This window comes from Cinclus cinclus, chromosome 36, assembly GCF_963662255.1.
Source record: "Cinclus cinclus chromosome 36, bCinCin1.1, whole genome shotgun sequence".
NCBI lineage: Eukaryota > Metazoa > Chordata > Aves > Passeriformes > Cinclidae > Cinclus > Cinclus cinclus.
The window spans coordinates 480071-498310 of NC_085081.1; positions in this window are offsets into that span (position 1 = coordinate 480071).

Below are 18240 nucleotides of genomic sequence, written 5' to 3' on the forward strand. Positions count from 1 at the left end.
CCCCAAATCCCCCCAAAATCCACTCCCCTGACTCCTGATCTCTCCCAAAATCCCCCAGACCCCTCCCAAACCACCCCCAAAACCCCCCAATATCTCCCCCGAATCAGCCCCAAAACATCCCCAAAATGCCCCAAAATCCCCCAAAATTCACCCAAAATTTCCCAAATTTTTTTTGATTTTCCCCTCCGGGCCTGTGCCCTGGACCCGATGCTGGAGGATTCAGTGGCCCCAAACCCCCCAAAATCCAAAACACCCCCCAAAAATCACCCCTAAAACAGCCCCAAACCCACCCCAGAACAGTCCCCAAAATCCCCTAAATCGGGCCCAAAATCTCCCCCTAAACCACCCCAAATTTCCCCAAAATCCCCCAAATTCACCCCAAATCCCCCCAAAATCCACTCCCCTGACTCCTGATCTCTCCCAAAATCCCCCAGACCCCTCCCAAACCACCCCCAAAACCCCCCAATATCTCCCCCGAATCAGCCCCAAAACATCCCCAAAATGCCCCAAAATCCCCCAAAATTCACCCAAAATTTCCCAAATTTTTTTTGATTTTCCCCTCCGGGCCTGTGCCCTGGACCCGATGCTGGAGGATTCAGTGGCCCCAAACCCCCCAAAATCCAAAACACCCCCCAAAAATCACCCCTAAAACAGCCCCAAACCCACCCCAGAACAGTCCCCAAAATCCCCTAAATCGGGCCCAAAATCTCCCCCTAAACCACCCCAAATTTCCCCAAAATCCCCCAAATTCACCCCAAATCCCCCCAAAATCCACTCCCCTGACTCCTGATCTCTCCCAAAATCCCCCAGACCCCTCCCAAACCACCCCCAAAACCCCCCAATATCTCCCCCGAATCAGCCCCAAAACATCCCCAAAATGCCCCAAAATCCCCCAAAATTCACCCAAAATTTCCCAATTTTTTTTTGATTTTCCCCTCCAGGCCTGCGCCCTGGACCCGATGCTGGACGATTCGGTAGCCCTGGCTCGCAGGTTACGAGCCCTGGGCCGGGCCGTGACTCTTCGGGTGGTCCCCGGGGGTCCCGCACGGATTTTTGAGCTTGGCCCCTTTAAGTCCCGAATGTCGCCGAGCTGGGGGGCTCTGCTCCCAAATTCTGCGTCACGTGCTGGAGCCCCCTCCCCAAATTCACCCCCGACTGAGTTTTGGGGGGTCCAGGAGGGAGAGTTTGGGAGGTTTAGGGGGTTTTGGGGGGTCCAGAAGGGAAAGTTTGGCTCTGGGAGGGTCAAATTTTGGGGTCTCTGGAGGATCCAGGAGGGAGAGTTTGGTTTTGGGAGGTTCCAGGAGGGAGAGTTTGGGGTTTGGGGGTTCAAATTTGGGGGTCCCCGGAGGTTTGGGGGGGTCGAGGAGGGAGAGTTTGGTTCTAGGGGGGTCAAATTTGGGGGTCCCGGGGAGTTTGGGGGGTTCAAGGAGGGAGAGTTTGGGATTTGGGGGTTCAAATTTGGGGGTTTCCAGGAGGGAAAGTTTAGCCCTGGGAGGTTCCAGGAGGGAGAGTTTGGGGTTCGGGGGTTCCAATTTGGGGGTCCCGGGAAGTTTGGGGGTCCCGGGAGGTTCCAGAAGGGAAAGTTTGGGGTTCGGGGGAACAAATTTGGGGGTCCCAGGGGGTTCCAGGAGGGAGAGTTTGGGGTTCGGAATCTCCAATTTTGGGATCCCGGGGGGTTCCAGGAGGGAGAGTTTGGGGTTTGGGGGATCAAATTTGGGGGTCCCGGGAAGTTTTGGGGGGTCCAGAAGGGAAAGTTTGGGGGTCCCGGGAGTTTTGGGGATCCCCGGGAGCTCCAGGAGGGAAAGTTTGGTTCGGGGGGGCTCAAATTTGGGGGTCCCAAGAAGGGAAAGTTCGGCCTTAGGGGGATCCAGGAGGGAAAATTTGGGGGTCCCGGGAAATTTGGGGGTGCCGGGGGGCTCCAATTTTGGGTCGGGGGTCCCAAGGAGGGAAAGTTTTGGGGTCCCGAGGAAGGAAAATTTGGGGGTCCCGGGGATTTCGGGGGGCTCGAGGAAGGAAAATTTGGGATCCGGGGGCTCCAATTTGGGGTCTGGGGTCGCCGGGATGGAAAATTCGGGGGTCCCAAGAAAGGAAAATTTGGGGACCCCCAGAGCTCCAAATTTGGGGGATTTGGGGGGGTCCGAGAACCCAAATTTGGGGAATTTGGGGGGGGTCGCCACCCCCGATTTGGGGACCCCCAGAGCTCCAAATTTGGGGGATTTGGGGGGGTCCGAGAGCCCGAATTTGGGGGGTCCCGCCCCCCCCTGCTCGCCCCCTCCCCCCCGGCGTCCCAGCGGCCCCGCGGGCCGAGAGGTGGGGTCGTGATTAATTAACCCCTAATTAACCCTTAATGAACCTTTAATTAATCCCTAATGAACCCCTAATTAATCCCTAATGAACCCCTATTTAACCTCTAATTAACCCTTAATGAACTTTTAATTAATCCCTAATGAACCCCTAATTAAACTCTAATGAACCCCTAATTAGCCTCTAATTAACCCTTAATGAACTTTTAATTAATCCCTAATGAACCCCTAATGAACCTCTAATTAACCCCTAATGAACCCCTAATTAAACTCTAATTAACCCCTAATGAACCTCTAATGAACCCCTAATTAAACTCTAATTAACCCCTAATTAAACTCTAATGAACCCCTATTTAACCTCTAATTAACCCTTAATGAACTTTTAATTAATCCCTAATGAACCCCTAATTAACCTCTAATTAACCCCTAATGAACCCCTAATGAACCCCTAATTAACCTCTAATTAACCCCTAATGAACCGCTAATGAACCCCTAATTAACCTCTAATTAACCCCTAATTAAACTCTAATTAACCCCTAATTAAACTCTAATTAACCCCTAATGAACCCCTAATTAAACTCTAATGAACCCTTAATTAACCTCTAATTAACCCCTAATGAACACCTAATGAACACCTAATTAAACTCTAATTAACCCCTAATGAACACCTAATGAACCTCTAATTAATCTCTAATGAACCCCTAATTAATCTCTAATTAATCTCTAATGAACCCCTAATTAATCTCTAATTAATCTCTAATGAACACCTAATTAATCTCTAATTAAGCCCATTCCCCTAATTAATCTACTCTAAGCCCCTCCCCCTAATTAACGGCTCTAATTATGCCCCGCCCCCTAATTAATCCAAACCCCCTCCCCCTAATTAACGGCTCTAATGAAGCCCCTCCCTCTAATTAACCCAACCCCCCCAATTAACGGCTCTAATTAAGCCCCGCCCCCTAATTAACCCCAAACCCTCCCCCTAATTAACCCCCTCTAAGCCCCTCCCCCTAATTAACGGCTCGAATTAAGCCCCGCCCCCTAATTAACCCAACCCCCAATTAACCCCCTCTAAGCCCCTCCCCCTAATTAACCAAATTCGGGATTTTTCACCCCAAAAAAAAAAAACCAAAAAAACCACGCGGGGTGGGGGAGGGGCAGCAGCGTTTATTGGGGGAGGGGAGGGAGGGACCCAAAATTCCCCCAAAATTCCCCAAATTTCCCCCAAAATTCCCCAAAATTCCCCAAAATAAAGAAATTTTTGGAGACCCCCCCACCCCGAGCGTTTTGGTTTTTTTTTTTTTTTTTTTTCCTCTGAGTCGAAATCGCCCAAAATTCACCAAAATTCACCAAAATCGGCCCCGAATTTTGCCCAAAATTTCCCCCAAATTCCCGCGAGATTTGCCCCAAAATCCCCCCAAATGCCACCAAAATTTTCCCAAATATTCCCAAGTTTTACCCAAATATCCCACAAAATTCGCCAAAAATTCCCCAAAATTCGCCCCAAATTTTCCCCCGATTCCCGCAAGGTTTGCCCAAAAAAAATCTCCCAAAATGTGGCCGAAATCCCCTCAAAAATTCCCCAAATTTTGCCCCCAAAATTGCCAAATGCTTCCCCAAAATTTACCCAAATAGTCCCAATTTTTACGCAAAAAATCCCCCCAAAAATCCAACCTTTTCTCCAAAAAATCGACAAAAAATCCCGAAGTTTTCCCAAAAAAATCCAATTTTTTCCCCAAAAAAAATCCCCTCAAAAAATGCCCAAATTCCCCAAAAATCCCACAAAAAATGCAAAGAAATCCCAAAAAATCCCCCCAAAATGCCAAAAACATCCCAAAAAACATTCCAAAAAAATGCCAAAAAATCCCCAAAAATCTCCCAAAAAATCCTGAAAAAATTCCAAAAAAATCCCAAAAAATCCCCCAATAATCCCCCCAAAAATCCACAGAAAATCCCTAAAAAATCCCCCAAAAATCCCGAAAAAATCACCAAAAAATCCCCAAAAGTCTCAAAAAAAATCCCAAAAAAATCCCCAAAAATCCCCAAAAAATCCCCCAAAAAATCCCAAAAAATCCCACAAAAATCCCAAAAAATCCCAAAATATCCCTAAAAAATCCTCAAAAAATCCCCAATAAATCCTTAAAAATCCCCAAAAAATCCCCAAAAATCCCCAAAAATCCCCAAAAAATCCCAAAAAATCCCCCCAAAAATCCCTAAAAACCCCCAAAAAACCCCCAAAAAATCCCCCAAAAATCCCCAAAAAACTCAAAAAAGTCCACAAAAAAATTCTAAAAAACCCAAAAATCCCCAAAAAATCCCAAAAAATCCCCAAAAAATCCCCAAAAATCCCCCTAAAATCCCCCAAAAATCTGCAAAAAAATCCTCAAAAAATCCCCAAAAATCCCCCTAAAATCCCAAAAAATCCGCAAAAAAATCCCAAAAAATCCCCAAAAATCCCAAAAAATCCCCCTAAAATCCCCCAAAAATGTGCAAAAAAATCCTCAAAAAATCCCCAAAAATCCCCCTAAAATCCCCAAAAAATCCGCAAAAAAATCCCAAAAAATCCCCCCAAAAATCCCCCAAAAAATCCCCTAAAAATCCCCAAAAAATTCCCAAAAAATCCCCAAAAATCCCAAAAAATCCCCCTAAAATCTGCAAAAAAATCCTCAAAAAATCCCCAAAAATCCCCCTAAAATCCCCAAAAATCCCCCTAAAATCCCAAAAAATCCCCCAAAAAATCCCCCCAAAAATCCCCCAAAAAATCCCCTAAAAATCCCCAAAAAATCCCAAAAAATCCCCAAAAATCCCAAAAAATCCCCCTAAAATCCCCCAAAAATCTGCAAAAAAATCCTCAAAATATCCCCAAAAATCCCCCTAAAATCCCCAAAAAATCCGCAAAAAAATCCCAAAAAATCCCCAAAAATCCCAAAAAATCCCCCTAAAATCCCCCAAAAATGTGCAAAAAAATCCTCAAAAAATCCCCAAAAATCCCCCTAAAATCCCCAAAAATCCGCAAAAAAATCCTCAAAAAATCCCCAAAAATCCCCCTAAAATCCCAAAAAAATCCTCAAAAAATCCCCAAAAATCCCCCTAAAATCCCCAAAAATCCCCCTAAAATCCCAAAAAATCCCCCCAAAAATCCCCCAAAAAATCCCCTAAAAATCCCCAAAAAATTCCCAAAAAATCCCCAAAAATCCCAAAAAATCCCCCTAAAATCCCCCAAAAATCTGCAAAAAAATCCTCAAAAAATCCCCAAAAATCCCCCTAAAATCCCCCTAAAATCCCCAAAAAATCCGCAAAAAAATCCCAAAAAATCCCCCCAAAATCCCCAAAAATCCCCCAAAAAAATCCCCAAAAAATTCCCAAAAAATCCCCAAAAATCCCAAAAAATACCCCTAAAATCCCCCAAAAATCTGCAAAAAAATCCTCAAAAAATCCCCAAAAATCCCCAAAAATCCCCCTAAAATCCCAAAAAAATCCCCAAAAAATCCCCTCAAAATCCCCAAAAATCCCCCTAAAATCCCCAAAAAATCCGCAAAAAAATCCCAAAAAATCCCCAAAAAATCCCCAAAAATCCCCCTAAAATCCCCAAAAATCCCCCTAAAATCCCAAAAAAATCCCCAAAAAATCCCCAAAAATCCCCCAAAAAATCCCCTAAAAATCCCCCAAAAATCCCCAAAAAATCCCCAAACCCCCCCCCCCCCCCCCCCCGAACCCCCATTTCCCCTCCCCCCACCTCACACTCCCATCGAGGTCAACTCCAGCGCCGCCGCCCCTCCCCCCCCTTTCCTGCTGACCGCCCCTCCCCCCGCCCCTCCCCCTCCCCTCCCCTCCCCCCCCGCCCCTCCCCCTCCCATTTCCTGCATCCTCAACGTCACCAGAGCCGAACCCAGCGCAGCTCTGGGGGGACCCCCTGGAGCTCCGGGCAACTGAAACAGCAAAGTGGCGACCGCGGCCACTCCGTCCTCGGTTGGCTCCAAAGTCACGGGCCCAGCCCCCAGCCCCAATTTCGCTCCTCCCCACCTCAACCTCGGATTTCCCGAATTCATTTTGCTCGACCCCGAAAAATTCCTCGCGGGGTTTTGGTGGCCGCAATGGAAATTTCGGTAGCCCGCTGATGAATTTTGGTAACCGCCAGAGAAATTTTGGCCGTCGAAATTTAGGATCCCAGGAGAATTTTGAGGGTTAAAATTTGGGCTTTGGATTTCCTCAAGGGGGTTTTGGTGGCCGGAACGGTGATTTTGGAGGTCCAAAGGTAAATTTTGACCGCTCGAGGATGGGTTTTGGTAGCCCAGGTGGGGATTTTGGGAGTCCTGAGGATCCCCCGGGGAATTTTGGCTTCCCAGTTGGAGGTTTCGGTGGCCCAGCTCCAAATTTTGGTTGCCCAGCCCCAAATTTCTCTCTCCCGACCCCAAATCTTGGTAGCCACACGCCTTATTCTGCTTGCCCGACCCCAAATTTTGGTTGCCCGACCCCAAATCTTGGTAGCCCAGCGCCTTACTTTGACTCTCCGACCCCAAATCTTGGTAGCCACACGCCTTATTTTGGTTGCCAGACCCCAAATTTTGACTCCCCGACCCCAAATCTTGGTAGCCACACGCCTTATTTTGGTTGCCAGACCCCAAATTTTGACTCCCCGGCCCCAAATCTTGGTAACCACACGCCTTATTTTGGTTGCCCGACGCCAAATTCCTCTCCCCGACCGCCAAATTTTGATAGCCCACCCCCACATTTTGGTAGCCACACCCCAAACTCCTTTGCCCGAGCTCGAAATTTTGGTAGCCCAAGCCACGATTTTGGTAGCCGAGCTGAGGGCAGTGCTGAAAACAAACGGTGACCCTGGCGAAAGGCCTGGCGGCCATTTTGGACATTTCTTGGCGATGCCGACGCCGCTCGTGGCGAGCGTCCAAACCTTGCTTGGCTTTCCAGAGGAGAACGCAGACGGCCAAAAAAAGGAAGAAACAGGAAAAGAAAACGGAAAAAAAAACGAAAAGGTCGATGTGGGCTTGGTCCTGCCGGAAAAAAAGAAGCCCCTGAGAAGGTTCCGGGCCACCAAGGACCAGTAAATAAAATCGGGTGGACTTCAGGGGGTGGCCGGTGTGGGGGTAGGTGAGGACCAGACGGTCCCGGATGCCTCGGACTACCAAAGCTGGAACGGGGTGGCCAACGGTCAAGTAGGTGACCAAACCTTGGGCGTGTTCTTCTAAAAGTTTTGGGGGTCCTGGAGGGGTTTGAGGGGTTGGGGTGGGGTGGGGGGTTTGGCTACTAGGATGGGAGGGTGGGCTAGCGAAAGTTTTGGGGAGGTCGTCTCGGGCGGCGGAATCGGTTCGGCTACTGAAATCGGCACGAGGGCCACTGGAAGTTTTGGGGTCACCGGTATGACCAGTAAAACCAGTTTGGCCACCGAAATCCATCCTGGGGCCGCTGAAAGTTCTGGGGTCGTCAGCTTGACCGGTGAAATCGGTTTGGCTACTGAAATCGGCCGCTGGGCCACCGGAAGTTTTGGGGTTGTCGGCTTGACCAGTAAAACCAGTATGACCAGTTTGGGCACTGAAATCACCTCTGGCACCTCTAGGACCACCAGTATGACCAGTATGGCTACTGGGAGCAGCTCCAAGACCTCTCGGCGCACCAGTAAAACCAGTAAGGCCAGTGGGAGCAGGGCCACCAGTGCCACCAGTCCCGAAGGTGCCACCAGTTCCAGTCCCGAAGGTGCCACCAGTCCCAAAGGTGCCAGCACCAGTCCCAAAAGTGTCACCAGTCCCAAATGTGGCACCACTGGTCCCGGTCCCACCTGTCCCAAAGGTGCCACCACCACCAGTTCCAAAGGTGCCACCAGTCCCACCTGTCCCAAAGGTGTCACCGGTCCCAGTCCCACCAGTCCCAAAGGTGTCACCGGTCCCAGTCCCACCAGTCCCACCTGTCCCAAAGGTGTCACCGGTCCCGGTCCCACCTGTCCCAAAGGTGTCACCGGTCCCAGTCCCACCAGTCCCAAAGGTGTCACCGGTCCCGGTCCCACCAGTCCCACCTGTCCCAAAGGTGTCACCGGTCCCAGTCCCACCTGTCCCAAAGGTGTCACCGGTCCCACCTGTCCCAAAGGTGTCACCAGTCCCAGTCCCACCAGTCCCACCTGTCCCAAAGGTGTCACCGGTCCCAGTCCCAAAGGTGTCACCGGTCCCACCTGTCCCAAAGGTGTCACCGGTCCCAGTCCCACCAGTCCCACCTGTCCCAAAGGTGTCACCGGTCCCAGTCCCACCTGTCCCAAAGGTGTCACCGGTCCCACCTGTCCCAAAGGTGTCACCGGTCCCAGTCCCACCTGTCCCAAAGGTGTCACCGGTCCCAGTCCCACCGGTCCCACCTGTCCCAAAGGCGCCAGCGCCCCCGGCCCCGCCGGGCGCCTGCACCCTGACCCGATGCCAACCCGTGACCGGGTCCACGTCCACGGCGAAGGCGTCGTACGACGTGGCCACGAACAGGTCCACGACCCCGAAGGCGACGTCCAAGGTGACGCGGATGTCCACGTTGGTGAATTTGGGTTGGACGGCGAAGGGGACGGAGCGGCCGGGGGGCAGCGGGCGGCGCTGGGCCGGGGGGAAGCAGCGGCTCTGCGTCCAGGGGTCCAGGCAGTATTCCTGCTCCACGGCCAGCAGCCGGTAGCACTGCTGCCCTCCCAGCGGCTGCCCCTGGAACGAGTCCCTGCACCTGGAGCACTGCGGGGGAGGGGGGGGGGGAACGGCCGCGGCCAGGACGGCGCCGCGGGGGGAGGGAGTGAGGGTCGGCTTGGGCGGGTAACACCTGGGACAGGTGAGTTATGTGCCCGTGTACCCGCCAGGTGAGTCACCAGAAGGTTCCGGAACCATTTTGGGATTTGGGGACATCAGAATTGTCGCTGTCACCGATATTGGGGTCATTGGGGATGGAGGGGGTGAGGGTCGGCTTGGGCAGGTGACACCTGGAACAGGTGAGTTCCGTCCCCGTGTTCCCGCCAGGTGAGCCCCGAGAAGGTTCCGGAACCATTTTGGGATTTGGGGACATCAGAATTGTCGCTGTCACCGATACTGGGGATGGGAGGGAGTGAGGTTCTGCTGGTTCAGGTGACGCCTGCAACAGGTGAGTTCTGTGCCCACAGCCCCGCCAGGTGAGCCCCAAGAAGGTTCCGGAACCATTTTGGGATTTGGGGACATGGGGAATGTCGCTGTCACCGATATTGGGGATGGGAGGGAATGAGGTTCTGGTGGCGCAGGTGATACCAGGACCAGGTGAGTTCAATCCCCATGTACCCACCAGGTGAGCCCCAAGAAGGTTCCGGAACCATTTTGGGATTTGGGGACATCAGAATTGTCACTGTCACCAATATCGGGGTCATTGGGGATGGAGGGAGTGAGGGTCGGCTTGGGCGGGTAACACCTGCAACAGGTGAGTTCTGTGCCCACAGCCCCACCAGGTGAGTCACCAGAAGGTTCCGGAACCATTTTGGGATTTGGGGACACCAGAATTGTCGCTGTCACCGATATTGGGGTCATTGGGGATGGAGGGAATGAGGTTTGTGTTGGGCAGGTGACACCTGGAACAGGTGAGTTCTGTCCCCGTGTTCCCGCCAGGTGAGTCACCAGAAGGTTCCGGAACCATTTTGGGATTTGGGGACATGGGGAATGTCGCTGTCACCGATATTGGGGGTGGGAGGGAGTGAGGTTCTGCTGGTTCAGGTGACGCCTGCAACAGGTGAGTTCTGTGCCCACAGCCCCGCCAGGTGAGTCACCAGAAGGTTCCGGAACCATTTTAGGATTTTGGGACACCAGAATTGTCGCTGTCACCGATATTGGGGATGGGAGGGAATGAGGTTCTGGTGGCGCAGGTGATACCAGGACCAGGTGAGTTCAATCCCCATGTACCCGCCAGGTGAGCCCCGAGAAGGTTCCGGAACCATTTTGGGATTTGGGGACATCAGAATTGTCACTGTCACCAATATCGGGGTCATTGGGGATGGAGGGAGTGAGGGTCGGCTTGGGCGGGTAACACCTGCAACAGGTGAGTTCTGTGCCCACAGCCCCACCAGGTGAGTCACCAGAAGGTTCCGGAACCATTTTGGGATTTGGGGACACCAGAATTGTCGCTGTCACCGATATTGGGGTCATTGGGGATGGAGGGAATGAGGTTTGTGTTGGGCAGGTGACACCTGGAACAGGTGAGTTCTGTCCCCGTGTTCCCGCCAGGTGAGTCACCAGAAGGTTCCGGAACCATTTTGGGATTTGGGGACATGGGGAATGTCGCTGTCACCGATATTGGGGGTGGGAGGGAGTGAGGTTCTGCTGGTTCAGGTGACGCCTGCAACAGGTGAGTTCTGTGCCCACAGCCCCGCCAGGTGAGTCACCAGAAGGTTCCGGAACCATTTTAGGATTTTGGGACACCAGAATTGTCGCTGTCACCGATATTGGGGATGGGAGGGAATGAGGTTCTGGTGGCGCAGGTGATACCAGGACCAGGTGAGTTCAATCCCCATGTACCCGCCAGGTGAGCCCCGAGAAGGTTCCGGAACCATTTCGGGATTTGGGGACACCAGAATTGTCGCTGTCACCGATATTGGGGTCATTGGGGATGGAGGGAGTGAGGGTCAGCTTGGGCAGGTAACACCTGGAACAGGTGAGTTCTGTGCCCACAGCCCCGCCAGGTGAGTCACCAGAAGGTTCTGGAACCATTTTGGGATTTGGGGACATGGGGAATGTCGCTGTCACCGATATTGGGGATGGGAGGGAGTGAGGTTCTGGTGGTTCAGGTGACACCTGCAACAGGTGAGTTCCGTCCCCACAGCCCCGCCAGGTGAGTCACCAGAAGGTTCCGGAACCATTTTGGGATTTTGGGACATTTTCCCTCATTTCCCCCATAATTTTCGTGGTTTTTTTTTCCTCAATTTTATCACCCAAAATTTCCCCAATTTTCTGTTTCCTTCCCAATTTTTCCTCCCGAATTTTCCGTTTTCCCAACTTTTTTTTTTCCCCTTTTTCCCCCCAATTTTTTCCGCTTTTCTCCCAGAAAATAAAATAAAATTAAAAAAAATCCCAATTTTTTTCCCAATTCCTTTTTACCTTTTTTTTCCCCCTTTTCACCTCGCCCCTCCTCCCCCAATTACTCTGCCCAGGTGTGCTTGTCCCTCTCCAGGTGTGCCCAAATTCCCCATTTCCCACGCTCAGGTGTGTCCCAGGTGCCCCCAGGTGTGCTCAAATTCCTCATTTCTCAATCTCCTGTGTGTCCAGGTGTGCTCAGGTGTTCCCACGTGTCCCCAGCTGCCCCCAGGTGTGTCCCCAGGTGTGCCCAGGTATCTCCTAGGTGAGTTTGACCCTCTCCAGGTGTCCCCAGGTCCCCCCAGCTGTCCCCAGGTGTGTCCCCAGGTATCTCCCGGTGTGCACAGGTGTGTCCCCAGGTGTGCCCAGGTATGTCCTAGGTGTGTCTGTCCCTCCCCAGGTGCCCCCAGCTGTCCCCAGGTGTGTCCCCAGGTGCCCCCAGCTGTCCTCAGGTGTGCCCAGGTGTCCCCAGGTGTGTCCCCAGTTCCCCCAGGTGTGCCCAGGTGCCCCCAGGTGTGCCCAGGTATGTCCTAGGTGTGTCTGTCCCTCCCCAGGTGCCCTCAGTTGTCCCCAGGTGTGTCCCCAGTTCCCCCAGGTGTGCCCAGGTGCCCCCAGGTGTGTCCCCAGTTCCCCCAGGTGCACCCAGGTGTGTCCCCAGTTCCCCCAGGTGTGCCCAGGTGCCCCCAGGTGTGTCCCCAGTTCCCCCAGGTGCACCCAGGTGTGTCCCCAGTTCCCCCAGGTGTGCCCAGGTGTGTCCCCAGTTCCCCCAGGTGTGCCCAGGTGCCCCCAGGTGCCCCCAGGTGTGTCCCCAGTTCCCCCAGGTGCACCCAGGTGTGTCCCCAGTTCCCCCAGGTGTGCCCAGGTGCGCTCACCTGGTGCCGGTAGCAGTCTCTCCGCTCGGGGCAGGCGCCGCTCTCGGTGTTGTTCTGGCAGGGGCACCCGGTGCCGTCCAGCTCGTTGCAGGTGTCGGCGTGCCCATTGCACTGGCACCTGCCCCACAGGTAAACTCACCTGAGACAGGTCAACCCCCTTTCCCCAAATTTCCCCAATTTCCCCCCAAGTTTTCCCAAATTTTCCTCATTTTTTTAACCATTTTTTATCATTTCTTCTCCTTGTTTTGAAGCCCCAGGTGTGTCCAGGTGTGCCCAATTTACCTGGGACAGGTAAATCCCCTTTTTCCCAATTTTTCCCTTTCTCCCCCAAATTTTTTCCTCAATTTCCCCAAATTTTGCTCTTTTTTTTTTTTTCTTGTTTTTTCTTCATTTTTTTTCTTTTTTTCCCCCCTTTTTCCTTTTGCACCTCCAGGTGTGCCCAATTTGCCTGTACAGGTAACACAGGTGGGACACAGGTGTGAGGCAGGTGAGGGCCAGGTGAGAGACAGGTGAGAGACATGAGAGCCAGGTGAGAGCCAGGTGAGGGACAGGTGAGGGACAGGTGAGGCACAGGTGTGAGGCAGGTGAGAAACAGGGGAAAGACAGGTGAGGGCCAGGTGAGAGACAGGAGATACAGGTGTCACACCTGTACAGGTGACACAAGTGATAGAAGTAACACAGGTGTGAGACACCTGTACAGGTGACACAGGTAACACTGATAAGACACAGGTGAGACAGTTGACACACAAGTAACACAGGTGACACAGGTGACCACACCCGTCTCAGGTGAGCCTCACCTGGTGCAGGTGCCGTCCAACATGAAGTAACCTGGCCGGCAGGTGTCACACCTGTCCCCCATGCTGTTGTTCTGGCAGTTCACGCACACGGCCTGGGCCTCGCTGGGACCCTCCGACACCCAGGTGTGTATCTGTGCAGGTGAGACGCACAGGTGAGTGCCAGCGGTGTCCCAGGTGCCCTCAGGTGCCTCTAGGTGTGCCCAGGTGCCCTCAGGTGTGTCCTAGATATCCCCAGGTGTGTCCCAGGTGTCCCCAGCTGTGCTCACAGGTGCATCCAGGTGTGTCCCAGGTGCACCCAGGTGTTTCCCAGGTGAGTCTGTCCCTCCCCAGCTGTCCCCAGGTGCCTCCATGTGTGCCCAGGTGTCCTCAGCTGTCCCCCAGGTGTGCCCAGGTGTACCCAGGTGCCCCCCAGGTGTCCCCAGGTGTGCCCAGGTGTACCCAGGTGCCCCCAGCTGTCCCCAGGTGTGCCCAGGTGTGCCCCCAGGCACTCACCAGGTGTGGCTCCAGGGGGTACCTGCGGGGGTCGCGCCGGTGCCGCTCCAGCTCGGCGCGGCTGACGCAGACGTCGGCGCGGTGGCGGCAGAACGAGCGACAGGTGAGACAGGTACCCCCCCCCCACGGCCGAGCCCACGAAACCTGGGCGGCACCGCTGGCACTGCGGGCCCTGCAGGTGAACACAGGTGAGCACAGGTGAGGTAAACGGGACAGACAGGTGAGAGGTGAGACAGGTGAGAGACAGGTAAGATACAGCTCAGTTCAGGTGTCTCCCAGGTGGAAACCTCACCTGAGCTCACCTGGAGCCCAGTTAACCACATCTGGAGCCCAAATAACCCCACCTGGAGCCCAGGTAACCTCATCTGGATCCCGGACAACCCCATGTAGAGCCCAGGTAACACCCCCTGGAGCCCAGGTAACCTCACCTGGATCCCGGACAACCCCATGTAGAGCCCAGGTAACACCCCCTGGAGCCCAGGTAACCTCACCTGGAGCCCAGGTAACCTCACCTGGATCCCACCTAACTTCACCTGTTTCCCAGGCAACCCCAGATAACCCAACCTGTACCCCAGATAACCCCACCTGTGCACACCTGTACCCCACCTAACCCCACCTGTACCCGAGATAAGCTCACCTAACCCCACCTGTACCCCAGGTAACCCCACCTGTACCCCAGGTAAACCCACCTGTACTCCAGGTAACCCCACCTGTGCACACCAGTACCCCAGGTAACCTCACCTGTGCCCAGGTAACCCCACCTGTGCACACCAGTACCCCAGGTAACCTCACCTGTGCCCAGGTAACCCCACCTGTACCCCAGGTAACCTCACCTGTGCCCAGGTAACCCCACCTGTGCACACCTGTACCCCAGGTAACCTCACCTGTGCCCAGGTAACCCCACCTGTACCCCAGGTAACCTCACCTGGCTGCCGCCGGTCTCACCTGGGTGTTGTTCATGCACCTGAGGCAGGTGTCGCGCGCCGCCGGGCCCGGCGCAGTCGCTGTGGCCGTTGCAGGCGCAGGGAACGGCGCAGTCGGAGCCCACGAAGCCGAAGTGGCAGCGACACCTGTCGGGCTCCAGGCAGGTACCGTTGACGCAGCCCTGGCGGCACACGGGGCGGCACTCACCTGTGCGGCTGTGGGACGGCACACCTGGGTTAGCTGGGACACACCTGAGTTACCTGGGGCACACCTGGGGCACACCTGAGTTACCTGGGGCACACCTGGGTTAGCTGGGACACACCTGAGTTACCTGGGGCACACCTGGGTTAGCTGGGACACACCTGAGTTACCTGGGGCACACCTGGGGCACACCTGAGTTACCTGGGGCACACCTGGGTTAGCTGGGACACACCTGAGTTACCTGGGGTACACCTGAGTTACCTGGGACACACCTGGGTTAGCTGGGACACACCTGAGTTACCTGGGGCACACCTGGGGCACACCTGAGTTAGCTGGGACACACCTGGGTTAGCTGGGACACACCTGAGTTACCTGGGGTACACCTGAGTTACCTGGGACACACCTGGGTTAGCTGGGACACACCTGAGTTACCTGGGGCACGCCTGGGGCACACCTGAGTTACCTGGGACACACCTGGGTTAGCTGGGACACACCTGAGTTACCTGGGGCACACCTGGGGCACACCTGAGTTACCTGGGACACACCTGGCGCACACCTGGGTTACCTGGGACACACCTGGGTTAACTGGGACACACCTGAGGTAAGTGGGACACACCTGGGGCACACCTGAGTTACCTGAAATACACCTGAGACACACCTGAATTACCTGAAATGCACCTGGGATACACCTGGGATACACCTGAGATACCTGGGATGTGTCCCTCACCTGCCCAGGTGCGTCCCTCACCTGTCTGCGGTGTAGCCGGCCCTGCAGGTGCAGGTGAACCCCTCAGGTAAATCCTGGCACACCTGGCTGGGCCCGCAGGTGTGGTGCCCGTTCTCGCACTCGTTCTCGGGGGGGCAGCTCAGGAACGCCCAAATTCCGCCGGCCCCGCAGGCCTGGGTCACACCTGGGACAGGTAACCCGGAAGTGATCCCAAAATTCCCCAAATTATCCCAAAATTTAATATAAAAACCAGCAAAATTAACCCAAAAAATGGCCCAATTCCACCCCCCCCACCCCCCCAAAATGGCCCCGCAGGTTTGGGTCACACCTGGGACAGGTAACCCGGAAGCGACCCCAAAAATCCCAAAATTCTCCCGAAATTATCACCGAATTCCCCCAAATGATGTAATCCAGGTTTCCCAAAATTCCCCAAATTTTAACAAAAAAAAAAAAAATCCAAAATCCCCTCAAACCCCCCAATTTTTTTTGCCCGATTTTTTTTCCCAAATTCCCAAATTTCACCCCAAAATCCTCAAATTTTACCCCGAAATTCCCAAATTTTACCCAAAATTCCCAAATTTTACCCCGAAATTCCCCAATTTCGCCCCACAAGTCTCCCAAAAACCCCTCTATTTTTTTTCTCTAATTTTTTTCCCAATTTTATCCCGATTTTCCCCCGGTTTTTTCCCAAAATCTCCAAATTTCTCCCCAAAACTTCCCCGAAAATCCCCAAATTTTCCCCCAAATCCCCAAACTTTCCCCTCCATTTTCCCCTCAATTTTCCCCATTTTTCCCACATTTTTCCCCCAATTCCCCCCCATTTTTTCCCAAAATCCCCAAATTTCACCCAAAACTTCCCCCCAAAATCCCCAAATTTCCCCCCAAATTTCCCCCCAATTTCCCCCATTTGGCCCAAATTTTCCCCAATTTTCCCCCCATTTTTCCCCCAATTTTCCCCAAAATCCCCAAATTTCACCCCAAAACTTCCTCACAAAAATCCCAAATTTTCCCCCAATTTCCCCCCCAATTTTCCCCAATTTTCCCCATTTTCTCCCGTTTTTTCCCCATTTCCCCCCATTTTTTCCCAAAACCCCCCATTTTCACCCAAAACTTCCCCCCGAAAATCCCAATTTTCCCCCAAATTTCCCCCCATTTCCCCCCGTTTTATCCCCATTTTCCCCCCAATTTTCCCCGAAAATCCCAATTTTTCCCCCAATTTCTCCCCCAATTTCCCCCCATTTCCCCCCAATTTCCCCCCCATTCCCCCCCATTTCCCCCCCAATTTTCCCCCCATTTTCCCCCATTTCCCCCAATTTCTCCCCCAATTTCCCCCCATTTTACCCCAATTCTCCCCATTTCCCCCCATTTTCCCCCCAATTCCCCCCCATTTCCCCCCATTTTTCCCCAATTTCCCCCAATTTTCCCAATTCCCCCCCATCTCCCCCATTTCCCCCCATTTTCCCCCCCATATTTCCCCCAATTTTCCCATTTCCCCCCATTTCCCCCCCATTTCCCCCCATTCCCCCCCAATTTCCCCCCCCATTTTCCCCCCCATTTTTTTTTTTCCCAAACCCCCCCATTTTCCCCCCAAAACCCCATCCCCAATTTCTGTGCTCACCGTGCCGGGGTCCTGCCAGCCCCCCCTGCAGGCATCGCCCCCCCCCCCCCCCCGTTGTGTCCCCCCCAAAAACCCCAAAATCCACCCAAAACCACCCCCAGATTTCCCCGATTTTTTCTCAAATTCTGCCCAATTTTCCCCCATTTTCACCCGTTTTTTTCCCAAAACCCCCAAATTTCACCCCAAAACTTCCCCCCCAAAATCCCCAAATTTTCCCCCAATTCTACCCCATTTTCCCCCCATTTCCCCCAATTTTCCCCCATTTTTCCCCCAATTTTTCCCCATTTTTCCCCATTTTTTTTCCCAAAACCCCCATTTTCACCCCAAAACTTCCCCCCGAAAATCCCCAATTTTCCCCCAAATTTCCCCCCATTTCCCCCGTTTTCTCCCCATTTTCCCCCCAATTTTCCCCGAAAATCCCCAATTTTTCCCCCAATTTCTCCCCCAATTTCCCCCCATTTTACCCCAATTTCCCATTTTCCCCCCCATTTCCCCCCCAATTCCCCCCAATTTCCCCCCAATTTCCCCCTAATTCCCCCCCAATTCTCCCCAATTTCCCCCAATTCTCCCCATTTCCCCCCCATTTCCCCCCATTTTTCCCCCATTTCCCCCCCATTTCCCCCATTTTTCCCCCCATTTTTCCCCAATTTCCCCCCAATTTTCCCAATTCCCCCCATTTTTTCCCCCATTTCCCCATTTTTCCCCCCATTTCCCCCATTTTTCCCCCCATTTCCCCCAATTTTTCCCCAATTCCCCCCCAATTTCCCCCCCATTTTTTTTTCCCAAACCCCCCATTTTCCCCCCAAAACCCCCATCCCCAATTTCTGTGCTCACCGTGCCGGGGTCCTGCCAGCCCCCCCTGCAGGCATCGCCCCCCCCCCCCCGTTGTGTCCCCCCCAAAAACCCCAAAATCCACCCAAAACCACCCCCAGATTTTCCCCGATTTTTTTCTCAAATTCTGCCCAATTTTCCCCCCATTTTCACCCGTTTTTTTCCCAAACCCCCAAATTTCACCCCAAAACTTCCCCCCCCAAAATCCCCAAATTTTCCCCCAATTCTACCCCATTTTCCCCCCATTTCCCCCAATTTTCCCCCATTTTTCCCCCAATTTTTCCCCATTTTTCCCCATTTTTTTTCCCAAAACCCCCCATTTTCACCCCAAAACTTCCCCCCGAAAATCCCCAATTTTCCCCCAAATTTCCCCCCATTTCCCCCGTTTTCTCCCCATTTTCCCCCCAATTTTCCCC